Raw genomic sequence first — 13,840 nt, 5'->3', positions numbered from 1 at the left:
TACAAATTAATGAATTACAGTGCCAGAGATTAGAGTTCACTAACAGGTCCCACTGGACTAGAGTCAAGGTGTCTACAGGTTTGCTCTTTCTATAAAGGCCTTAACAAATGACATGCTTCCTCACTTGCTTCCGGGAGTTTCTAATGTCTTGAAGCTTTTGGCATATGTCTTCTTCATCATCAAAGTGAACAGTGGTTAGTTAGGATTTGTAAAAGTAACTTTTATTTTCCAGATGTAATTGTCCTCAGAAGCTTACTGCTGAATAAGTTCACCCTTACTAGTTCTCTGAACTCTGGCTGGCTGGTTGAATTCAGCCATTCTGACCCAAACACCTCTTCAAACTGACTGGTTCAAACTCGATTATCTCAGCTTCTGCTGGAATTGCTCTGATTGGCTTCATACTAACTCTGGTAATCTGTTCTAATCTTGACTCTTCATTCTGACTCATTCTGTCTTTATCTTTGTCTCTGTAAAACTGTCCCTCTCTGTCTCTGTATTTCAGTGTCTCTGTCTCTCTGTCTGTCTCTGTCTCTGTCTCTGTCTCTCTCTTTCTCTCTCTGTAACTACTGCTCTCTTAAGTCACTTTTTTTCATATCTGTTCTCATGAGAGTTGGGCATATCCTACCTCTGACTCATTTTCTCTGATCTGACACTTTGCTCTTTAATTAAACATCATTGTTTGGGATTAAAGGGATGCATTCTAGGCAGAGAGACTAAAGGTGTATATGTCTAGGGTATTCCAGCTACATCAAATCTTTGAAAGTGATCCCTTGCCAGAGCAGCCATGTTGTTATATCAAAATTCCTCTACAAGTTTTTCCTCAGATCTTGTGACTTGGAAATGGTGATGATTAATACTACCAACTAGGCAGAAACTAAAATCACAGGAAAGACCAGCCTCTGGACGTGCTCATGGAGGGGTGTTAGATGATGTCAACTGAGGAGGGAAGACTCTCCCTTGTAGTGGGCAGCATCATTCCAGAGGCTAGCTGTCCTAGATACAGTTCAAAGTAGAAAAAGAGCAAAGAAGACACTCTGTTTCCATGACTCCATCCACATATGTAGACATCAATGGGAGGAGAGGCCCTTGGTCCTGTGAAAGCTCGATGACCCACTGTAGTGAAATGCCAGGGTGGGGAGGTGGGAGGGAGTGTGTAGGTAAGTGGGGGAGCACCCTCAGAGAAGCAGGGGGAGGGAGGATGGAATAGGGATTTTCTGGAGGGGAAACCAGGAAAGGGGATGACATTTATTTGAAATGTAAATAAATAAAATATTCAATAAAAAAAAGAGTTAAAAAAAAAATACACTTCTTTCCTGACTGAGGATGCAATACAACCAGCTGCCCGGCCTTCCCTTACATGATGGACTTGCATGCCATGATGGTCTTTGTTTTGCAATAAAAGTCAGAACACACACTTTTTTTCCTAAGTTGCTTTGATCAGGTATTTTGTTGTGATAAGTAAGCAGTTCAGGAATGAACTTTTCATCTGTCTCTTAAGACTCATGTGATTACACTGGATCAAGAGACAATTCATATCAATGTTGAACAGACCAACAGCCTTTATTCCACCTTGGGCTTAGTTCTGCACCATCATGTAATATGGCATTTTCAGAGTTCTTCATCCACACATGGCTATCTTTAGAGATGCCATGATTCTATTTAAGTCAGTATTTGTCAGTAACTTTTTACTTCAGGGTCAATTCAGGGTAAACTAGTTTATGGCTCATGGGATAATAAGGTAAATTGAAAGTTTGCCTGAGTATAAAAGACCACTTCTTGATTTTAATTTACTCCATTTCTCCTACCCATTTTTCTGTACATATTTAGTTATATTGTTACCTTGCAATGTGTTCTCCACATGTCAGACTATCTACAAACTATTTTATTTTTATTTATTCATAGATTAATTTTGTACATTAAAGTTTCCATGATGGGCTAAGATTAACCCATTTTTATATTACTTTGCTTGCTTTGTTTTGAAGACACTGTGTCATGTAATCTGGGTTGGCCTTAAACTTACTATGTAGTAGCAGGTAGCATTGAACATCCGGTCCTTTATTGTTATGTAGTAATCTTATAGGTATATCCTACTATTCCAGTAAAACTAACATTTTTGGTGAAGTAAAATCATTGCTGTCTCTCTCTATATAAAGTATCTTTAAATATTATACTTTAAAAATTTATCCTGAATTAGTGTATATCTTGGTAACCACAATTCCTCTTCAAGTCACCAACCATGGCTTAGTGCAAATCTTTGTGCCTATGGCGCCTATGTGTATGTGTCAGAGAGAAATCTGTGACAAGGACAATGAAATTCTCTGGTGTCAGATTGACTAGTGAAATATATATATATATATACCAATTAATGACTATTAACAATTCATGAGGGTTATCACTTCTTTTATTTCAAGCAAATTATTAAGGAAAAAAGAAAATATGTTGAAATAAACTATGCAGGAAAATATTGATATTCAGTTTTACTTATGAGTAATACTGGGTATTTTATGTGCATTTTTATAAATACTGTCCATGGAATAATATTTCTCAGCTTCTAGCTGCTTTTCCAGTGTCATACTGGAAATGCCAATCAAGATCAAAGGAACCAGTTCTCTAGTCCTCTTGTCTGGGTCTCTCTCTACTGCTCCTGATTCACCTCCCACACATATTTGTATATATGGGTTTGAATTTTGCTGCATTTGTATAAAAATGTCATTTCTGCCTATTATTTCTGTCACAGGCATTACTATTGTATTTTTAAGATGTTGCTTCCAGTGACTTTTGCCTGGGAACAACAAGGTGTGTTTCCTTTGTAAATTCTGAAGACTGCTTGCTCTCAAGAAGTGCCCCATGCAATGTGAGCATTATCTCTTTAGTCTGTGTTCTCTTTTACTTCATTCTCTGCTTTCTGCGGTTGCTTTTGTGAATCCTCATTCTTCCTTAGGGGTATACTGGCCACTATAAATTCTTACTGTACTCAGTTTCTGAAAAATGAACTCCCACAGAGATTCAGCACTGCTACTTGTCAGCATGGCTACTCAGCACCTCATCAGCTGGCTCTGTCCTACAGCTCATAGAATATTCTTTTACTGATGTGCATCCCATCAGCAGGACAGACTCTACTGTCTGATTATAAAGGATTATCTTCATGGGCCTTCAGACTGAAGGCTCATGCAACCCAGCATCTACATGCACACCAGTAGCTACAGAAGACCCCAGGTGCATGCTCAGTTTGCATTCATTCAAGGTAAACTCCGTGTCTATCTATTCTCATTTTTAATACCAACTTTTCTGAAGTTCTAGAGAATGTTAGTTACTTTAAATGAACTGTTTAAAACAGAAATCAAATAATAATAAAAAAGAATAATGCCCATTTGCTCATCTGGTTTGTTGAAGCTTTTCTTAGTTTTCCTTTTAGTTTTCTCTTTTTAGTTTTCACAATAACTGACAAAGCATATATGACAAGCATAAGTGGCTCCATACTGCTCAACTGTAAGAACAGGCCAGTTCCTTATTAGTCTGTCATTGGCCTTGGTTGATGAGCATGCTGCTGTTGTCTGCTGTTTAGAGCTTTCTCTTTCTCTTCAGTAGCCACACAAGACCTAATTCTTCTGTGTGCAATCTTAAAGAAAAATCACACTGGTGAGCAAACAAATTGATTTATTTCCCACATTCCCAGCAATAATAGAGAAAACACAGTCTGTACTTAGATACATATTGCCACAAAAATAAGAAGAGACAGGTTTTAAAAATTGAGGTGGGATGCCTTGGGACACCTGCACTTGCTCATTGACTTTGTCCTAGTGAATGGCAAAGTTCGTCTTGTCGTCATGGCAACAGGTATTTCCTACTTAGTGTAGAGTTTCCATTAAGTTAGGCCTCTCTCTTTCTACAGTGTCTTGACACACTGATTATCATGTCACCTGGTTTCCACCTCTATAGAGAGAGAGTCAGGGTTTGTCACACTATCATGATGGTGTACTTTTAAATTTGTATCTCAAAGGGTAGATAAAATTTGCAATGAGGTGATGTAGCTTGGTGTTCTTATGGGACTACTAACAGCAGGATTGAGGAGTCACTCACTCTTTTGCCCATGCTTGGGGCCCCTTTCTTCTTACTGAGTTGTCTCATCCATCCCGGATATGAGGATTTGTGCTTAGTCTTATTGTAATTTGTTTATACGTTTTTACAAACGATTTTGTCTCAGGAAGGCCACCTCATTTTCCCAGTGTCTCAACCATCTCTCTCACAGTGCAGGTAATGAAAAATAACCAGCCAATCTGTCTTGCAGCTGTGCCAAAAACCCAGCTGGGATCATGGGAAGAACCCAGAACTCCTCTTCTGCCCTCTGCAGCCGGGAGCTGTGTTTGGACAGGTGCTTAAAGACTTACATCCTCTTTGCTTCCACCACACCACATGTATTCTTCCAGGAAAACATCACTTTAAAGATGAAAACAGATTTCAGTAAATAAAGACCCAAGCAAAAAGGAAAAAAATAAAGAACATTTAGAAGTAAAAATTGAAAAGTCCTTTTGAGGACAGAAATGATATTAAAAACATGAACACAGTTCTTATATTTTAAATTAGTTCCACTGCTCAAGGCTCAAGATCTTTTTTGAGGTGTCTGTCCCTTCCATGGGTTCGTTTTGTACTATATCTCTAGAGCAGGTGAAGATTAAGAGGAGAAAAGATAAGTTTTCCACTACAGGTAAATGATACTCCCAATTGCCCTGACCTCTGATATTAAATGTCACACATGCTAAATACTTTCATTGTTCAGTTAATGAGCAGAAGAACCAAAACATAGCAATTAAGTTTAAAACTACGTGTTACATGGAGGTGAACAGTTTCAACTAGCTTGATGGCAGAATGGGCTTGGTTTTAAACCTTAAAATCATAAATTACTATATTAATCACTCCTACTAACTATAACAGCTCCAGTTCACCTGTCAGCTTAATTCCTGAATTTCTATGGCCCCTCATTTGTCAAACTGGAGCAAGACCTTGCACACGCTACAGTTAACACTGGTGCCCAAGCACACTTTCATGCTGTTTAGTTATCCAGAAGTAGTAATGGAGCCAAGGAGAAGGAGGCCTGCTCAGAAATGGCTGTATCTCGAGGGAGCAAATGCTGCTAGAATTTACAGCTCTAAGGAGAAGTTGATAGTAGTCTTTAGCATTTGTTTCCATCCTGAAATGTCCTATACCAGTGCCACCAGTAGCATGGTGGCCATGGGGCAGCACAGTGCATGGGACAGTGCTTACCACTGCAGTTCACAGGCAGACTCAATAATTTTCTCCATGTTTAATTGTGTATAGACAGCTTCCCATGGAAACAGTAGTGAGTAGCTTGGTGGGAAGTGGGGTGCTTTAAGCATGGCATGGGAGGAGGGGTCTATGGCATGGGGAGTTGAATTAGAGATTAGACAGTGATTAGAAAACTGGACACAGGGCTTTCTGGGGTGATAGTAGCCTGAAAATGGTATAGTGTTAGCTTTTCGAATTAAAACTTTGAATATATACACAACTCTCTGCATTTTCTCAACATTTTACTCATTTGATTCATCCAGAGTCCTGGCTATGTATGTCTTTGTCTACACTGTCTGAAGCTCCACAGCTGAGAACAACTTAAATCGTCTGTCCACCACAGTGTCTGGACTCAGCTTACTTAGCTCTTAATGTCTCTATGTGCTAATTTTTTCTCTCCACACCTCTCACATGCCTCACCCCACACAGATATTTTCATATTGTCTTTAGATCAGGCAAATAGATAATCACTCCCTTTGATTGTTGTAAGCTAAGCACATCCTCAACCACAGATAAACATGGATAATATGGTCTTCAAGTACACCCAGACAAGCAGATGAGTTTGTAGGTAGTAAGGAAATTTTCCTTTTCATTTTTGTTTTTACTTTTTCTAATCAATTATCAACAAAATGTGATCTATTTGCTTTTCTCAATTAAGGGGAAGTCATATTTGTCATTGAGAACAATACTGGTGATGGAGATGAGAGAGTCAATAGGTCAAATACCAGAATTATATTGGTCTCACCTTTAAGTTATCCTGAGAACAAATGGACCATTCCTCCCTCTTATACAGAATATGGGAATGACTGCTTAATCAGGAAGCAACCACCTATTAGCAACAGAAACCTCATCAATCTGCATTGGTAGGATAATAGCAAATAATCACTTTAATGGAATTAAGTAGGAATCACTACCCCAAGAGGAGATGACATGGAGGTCTCATTAAGGTTTGCACAGGCCAATCTGTATGTGGTTTTGGTTCAGTCTTGGCTCTGTACTTACCTTAGCTGCTGAGGCTCAAGTTTCACACCTAAAATATTAGAACAACCTGGTGTTTTCTTGGCACAGAGTAAGTGACTGACATATATAAATGAGCTGTCATGGAGTAGGGTATGAAATAAGCCTTCAGCAGTAAATCAGGTTCAGCATAAATGTATTACTCTGGCCATACTCAAGCATTGACTTTGGATTTCCATTGCATTGTTCTCTGCCGACTCTCAACAATAATTGACTTGATGTTTTTTCTTTCTTCTCTTGTGAATCTGCTTTTACACCCAGTAGATATTCTCTAGAAGATGCTGGAAAAATATCTACTTGTATCCACCTCCTGTACTGCTTCCTAATCTAATCTGCTCTGTTCCCCGGGTTTCTACATCAGCCTCCTGATTGGTGTTGTTGCTGTCTTGCTCTATCTCTAAGTTTCTAGTTTACCACACTGAAGTCACACTGATCTTCATAAAATATGCTTAAACATGCTATCCTAAAGTTTAACATATCCAAACTATGTCTTATTCCCTTTAGTCCAAATTATGGATTTCTTTAGTTTATAGTTAAAGCCATCTGTAACCATGTTTTTCCACCCATTCACTTTGTTTCCAGAAATAACACATCTGAGATTTAATATTTCATCAACAATGCTTAGGCCAAAAGTTTTGCTTGTTCCCCGACCAGCTCACAATGTAATTAGCCATTTATGCTCTTCTAAGTCATGCCAAATAGCTGATTACCCAGTCCTCAGTATCATGCGACCATCTCCTTCTGTCACTGGAGTGAATCTCCCCATGCCAGAAATCCTCTCCCTGTACCAGAACCTCTACCTCCCTATTTCCTGTTTAAGTTGATAGACTGACAGCATTTCTTTAATTGACAGGGTAAGTTTTTATATAATACAACAGATTCTCTCTATATTAGTTAGAAAAAAGTCCTACAGAACATGGATCCTGTACGTGTTTCTGATTTCATGAAGCATTTTATTTAAGATGTTATATAATTAGCCATTTTTTATTTTTGATTAAACATGACAACTTCCATATTAATTAAACAGTTAAATGCTCTTGAGTTTTGTATTTGTTCCTCTTCCTCTGTTCCATGCTCTGTCTATTCAACTGATAATAAGTCTTTAACTGTGGTAAATTTTAATATGTTTCATTACTTGATTATATGAACCCTCAATCTTTCACAAAATTATCTTGATTATTTAATGCCATTTATTTTTCAAGTTTAACTTTTGGAATCTGTTGTAGTTTGTTAAGACACACCCCATTATCTTTCTAAGTGTTTTTACATTGTGAATATGTATTGTCTTTTAAAAAGCCATATTTTGCAGCATTTTTCCTTTAATAAACCTACTTTATCTTTATTTATTCCAGTCTTCTTAAATGTTCTTTCAAATTTCCAGTCTGATTCACACTAAACCTCCACAATTAATTTGTATTCATTATTTTGCCTCTAGTTTCAATTTTTCAAGATTAAAACCATAAAAAACAAGGCAGCTTTACACAAAGGCACTTGCAGTTCACCAAAACAAAGCTACAGTTATCTTCATGATGACATTACTCAGTGCCGGAAAAATGCCTGGAAGCGCCACCAGAAATCACATTTTTTTGATTATAAATTATTACCATGAAAACAGGCTGAACCCAAGACAGGCTGCAAGAGAGAAATATATTCCACACTTTATCTAGGTTCCATGCTACTGATTTTGCAAGGCTTGGTGTGCATGTCCAAAATCAAGTCCAGCAACCTCAAATCTCTCTCTGCTTGGTTTTTCCATTTTCTAGTTTTATATTTAAAACGATCAACTATCTCTCTGGATTTACCCCATGTGAATTTTTACTGGATTATAATAATTATGCATGATCATGTATATAAGCAGTTGGATCATATTCATCTCTATTACCACCTCTTATCCTCTTCTTAGTCTCACTGAACTCTTTTCTCCTCTCAACTAGTCTCCCCTTTACTTTCATGTCATTTTTGGGTGGGTCGACAAGTTTAATTAGGGTTAATTAGAAAAGCATGGCTGAGAGGTTAATTACTGGAGCTTGCACACTTGCCAGCAACTACCCCACTGAGGAGAATATTTCTCTAGCCTCAAGCAACTTTATTAACTGGTTCTAAATTCTCTTGAAGGAATGAGGGCTTCATGAACTTGTTATTTATGATGGGCTATCAATGGGTCTAATGTTATGCTGGACTTTGGAGGCAATCACAGCTGCAGAGAGCACAGTGATCACATCTTGTCCCCAAGAGAGCTTTCCAGAGCCCTACCACACTCTCAGGTCTTACATTCATTCCTCTCACTCTCCGCAGTGCTCTCTGTTTTCTCTGTACTTCAGAAGAGGTAAACATTCAACAGTCATTTATTCTCAGCACTTTGGCCAGCCATGAATCTCCAACATACCTGCTACCCACAGTGAAAAGAAGATATCCTGAGAAGCCTTGGCCATAGCGTTGATCAGTGGGCCACAACGTAATTATTTAGGAGGCAAATATAGGGCACATCACATCCATTTATCTGGCACTTTCTTTTAAGGATACATAGACAAACATTTAAGGTCAACCTAGTTACCCCAAGATAATCTATCTACTCATTTTAAAGTCTTTAACTGAATCACAGTCAGGTCGCCTTTTGCATACAAAGTAATAGCCAAAGTATATAGCGATGAAAGCCTTATATTTATTCAATGTACTATAATCATGTCCTGTAAAGGTTAATTTAAACAGTGGAGAGGCAATGTAGTAAGCTTAATTGGAAATTAAATCTCACTATCACAAATTAAAAGTAAACCAATTTGTCACTGAGCTAGTTAGTATTTTGTCAATTTGATGGACACTTTAGTCAATTGGGAAGAGAAAAACCTCAAGTAAAGAAATTCCTCTATCAGACTGGCCCGGTAGGCATGTGTGGAGACCATTTTCTTGATTAATGATTTGAGAGGGAGGCCAGTTCACTGTGGATAGCCCCGCCTTGACCAGTATATACTGGATTGTATAAAAAAAGAAGGTGGAGAAAGCCATGGTGGAAAAACCATTAAACAACATTTCTCCATGGCCTCAGTGCCTGTTTCTATCCTGACATACCTTCTGGATGGACTATAAAGATGTAAGCTGAAATAATAAGCACTTTCTACTGCGAGATATTTTTGGTCAGTTTTATCACAATCACAATAAACCTACATAGAATAATAGGTCACATGTAGCCACCATTTCAACACTGATCCTTCTAGAGTTCAAGGAAATTGCTAAAATGTAGGAATGTACCAGTACAGATGGCTGCTGTGCGAAGAAGTCAGAACCTTGATACCACAGGAGTCAGTGTGAGCTTTTTCCATGTGCAGACAGTCTGGTACAGTGTATTCAGAAATTTCATAGCACAATATAATAGACTCAGCAGAACACAGTAGACTGCAGCATGAGGCATGGCTTCTGCCAAAGCTCAGGCCCAACTTTGTAATTATTGGGTCACTAGAAGGTTCTCTGCCTTTACAGGGTGCATAGAAAAATGGCTTCTTGCTGGCTGCCTTTGTGTTGTTGTAAAGAGCAGAAGGGCCTCTGCTTAAATATTGTTCAGTCACTTCTAGAGACTTTGGACACATGGAGTGAAGCAGGTTTCTAAGGAGCATACTCTTTGCTTACTGAGTCATGTGGGCATGGATTGGGCAAGGAAGAGGAGGGTTCCTGGGGTTGTTGGAGGCGAACTGACAATGGCCTTACAAAAGAGGTGTGGAGAAAGGAGAATGCTCTTTCATATTTTCCCAAAAGAAACGATAAAAACTACTTAAAGTTCCATGTTCTTCTTGTACATGTCAGCCTTGTCTGTGGTTTTCGAGGAATTTGTAGAAGTCTGTGGTCCTGAAGATGGCAGAGAGCTGGATGGCCCAATCTATGAACACTAGGGAGTGATTCATCTTGGAATTCCAAATCTCCGAGGATTAAGTGGACAGAATTTCTAATGGTCCAACTGACACTATATATACCATAGTGTCTTCTGCATGGCATATCTTGAAGCGTACTCACCATGAACAGAGCCTACCAGAAACATAGCCCACCACAGACACACACAAACAAGGACACAGCCCTTTGGGAACCTAGCCAACTATCAACACGGCCCACCATATCTACAGTGTACAATGGACACCTTTCTTAGTGAACATAGGTCACCGGGAAAACCACCTAATTCTTTATATTTGGTCATATTCCAGGATGTTCAGGCAACATGGTAGGAAGGAAGTAACCTCATCCTGACAACATGATTGGAGTTGCATAATAGCCTATTCCCAATATGGAGGTTTTGAATAGTTTTTTTTTTTTTTTTTTTTTTTTTTTTTTTGTCTTACTTTATATTTTTAGGACAAAATATAACCAACAATGTAATGTCATTTTTTTTTCATTCAGTATTGTGCTTAGACATACGGGATAGGCATATGTCTTCATCTTTATCCTGATATAATAGAATACCAGAAACCATGAAATTTACAAAGGAAAACATTTGACTCATAGTTCTTCAGACTAGGGAGCACAAGATGAAGGGTTATATGTCTGGTGAGGATGCTTTTGCTGCCCTTACCATGGTGAAAACATGGGAGAGTGTGCAAGAAGAGATAGGTTTTCTTTATAAGAAAGTCACACCTGTAATGACATTAATTCTTTCACATAGACAGAGCCCTCATGACCTAATGCCCTCTTTTATCTACCCCCAATCTTCTTGTACTTGGACCTGAGTTTTGAACACACCAACTTGGGGGACAAATTAAGCCATAGTATCATGTAACACATTGGAGAACTGAGGCTCAGGATGACCATAATTTAAAAACTCTACCACCACACAAATATATCTTGTAATTCCTAATATATACTTCTCGGTAAATTGAAACTCCTTAAAAGGGCTCCTGGTCAGATACAAAACCCAAACAATACTAGAGATGCCAAGAAGTACATGCTAACAGGATCCTGTTATGGTTGTCTCCTGAGAGTCTCTAACAGAGACTGACAAATTTCGATACAGATGCTTACAGCCAAGGATTGGCTGAGCATGGGACCCCAGTGGAAGAGTTAGGGAAAGGACTAAAGGAGCTGAAGGAGTTTGTAACCACATAGGAAGAACAACAATATCAACCAACCATACCCACCAGAACTCTCAGAGACTAAACTTCCAACCAAGGAGTATACACATGGAGGAACCCATGACTCCAGCTGCATATGTAACTGAGGATGGCCTTGTTGGTTTCTTCACAAGGTGGTGAGGTGGAAGTGGGTGGGGGAGCACCCTCATAGAAGCAGTGGGGGATGGGATAGGAAGTTTATGGAGGAGAAACCAGGAAAAGAGATAACATTTGAAATGTAAATAAATAAAATATCAAATAAAAAAGGCAGATACCACTATAGTTCACACAATTCATTTTTCCTCCTATATAAAGGCTGTGTCCACCATAAAAGCAGTGGCATTTGTCTTCATTTTGTCAATGCTGCATAAGACAGCTACAGAGAGACACTCACAGACCACCTGTAGTCTTGGTTTTCTCCTGGCATGGAACTGTGGCAGTGCTGAGAGACTTTCACTTTGTGCCACGTATGATTACCGACATCTCTAAATAGACGAACTGAATTACTGTGCTAAACTCCCTGAACCCAAAGGTGATTGATGCTTTCATTTTACTTCAGTAAAAAAAAAAAAAAATTCAGTTCTCTTTCAGAGCCTGGACTGGATATGACAACCACAAGGTACTATATAACAAGTAAAAATAGAGTTTAAGTTCTGGTCCTTTCTGTTGACTCAAGTTGGACATACTTTCTGTTCTGAATTAGGGACCACTGAGGTGTGCTCAGATTATCTGGGAATGTGGAGGTGTCATTCTTAGCAATGCTCAAATAGTCAATTGTTTTTTACCATATAATGAGCCTCAATACCAGGCTCCACTGAGTAGTCTGGCTGCTGATTAAAATTCTGGATGTGCTTTTTCAGGTCTAACTAGGGATAATCAAAAAGGATCTACTTCGCTGGCCTCCAGCAGTGACTCTGAATCTGTCTCACAGCTCCAGACTGTCACACAGACATTGCACGGAGGAAAGGGATACAGAAGAGAAGCACAGTTGAGCAGCCATGGTCCTGCACAGACTTGCATACCTTTATTTCAAGTTCTCCGCATCCACTCTATCCGAGGCCCTGAGGAGAGACATCTTCAGTTGCCTCTGCTGTCTGATGATGAGAGAGTAACAAACCACAGAGACACTTTTGCCTCAGTCTCTTTTTCCATTTCAAATGCTCTCCCAATCATCTTTCCACTCTTAATCATATACAAATTTCAAGAACCACACACCTAATGAATATTTTTGCTCATGTCCCTAGGTAGTCCATGACCCCTGAGTCTGTGTTGGCGCATTGCTTTCAGCAGATGCTCTGGCTGTAAAGTTTTGCACAGACCACTGCAGTGAGCACAGGATTAACCCTTTAATTTTGTCTATCTGAACACACCTACCAAACCCAGCTCAGAACAAGATGCTAAGGGGCAAGTAAAATGGGGTTGAAGCCCAAGTCTCTTCTGGTACATCATCTCTGACATGCTTTTCTGTCGTAAATTAGAGACCATTGTTGCTTGTTTAGAATAACTGGGAATGTGCAAGTACCATTCTCAGCGCTGCTCACGCAGACATCTAATCTTCTCACTGTTCCCAATAATCATCACAGTTAAATTCCTATTAACTGCATCCAAAGCCCTGGGGCCAGACCCTTGTTGTTGAGCTGAATCATCAGAGGTCAGATGAAGAACCGTCACGATCCACACATCACCGTTGACTTTTGTATCTTGAGGCAGAGGACTATGTTAGCATCAGAGATCAGTCAGAGCTCTCGTGACATGATTGTGTTGTGAAAATAGCTCACAATTGTCTAAGAATTTGGAACAATTGGTACGTACGTTAAGTACAACTTAGTAGAGGAAAGAGATGCTGAAGTAGGCTGTGGAGGCTATGTGGGAGTCTATTGGAGGTCTCAGGATCGGTTACAGCATCATTATTTATGCTATCATGAGATTTGTTCCATCATTTCCTGGGTCACATAGAGCCTGACCGGCCTCCTGTTTAAAATACTGAACAATTTTCTCACCTCGAGTATTTTCTCTCGTGTTTCTGTGTCTGTGTGTGTTGTTTCTGTGCTAGAAGATTCGGTATTTTGTCCATTTATCTTGTTTGCTTGTTCCATACTGGCAGGCATGTTGTGGGCTATGATTTCTGCTTTGCCAACTCCATTCAGAGAAGTGTTAAGACCCGGCGAATGAAGGATACAAGCTTGTGGCTTCATGGACTTCGAGATTCTGTCTTAGTTTGGATTTTATTGGTGAGCTACTAACCCTTACCGAGAAAGATTTTACTTCTGTGAACACACTCTATAACTAAGGCAACTCTTACAAGCACAACATTTAAATTAGAGCTGGCTTACAGGTTCAGAGGTATAGTTCATTATCATCAAGGCAGAAACATAGCAGTCTACATCTTCATCTGAAGGCTGCTAAGAAAAGACTGGCTCTCATGTGGTTAG

This window comes from Micromys minutus (genome assembly GCF_963924665.1).
Source record: "Micromys minutus genome assembly, chromosome: 19".
NCBI lineage: Eukaryota > Metazoa > Chordata > Mammalia > Rodentia > Muridae > Micromys > Micromys minutus.
The sequence above is the reverse complement of the archived record's forward strand: the minus strand, read 5'-3'. Positions refer to the sequence as shown.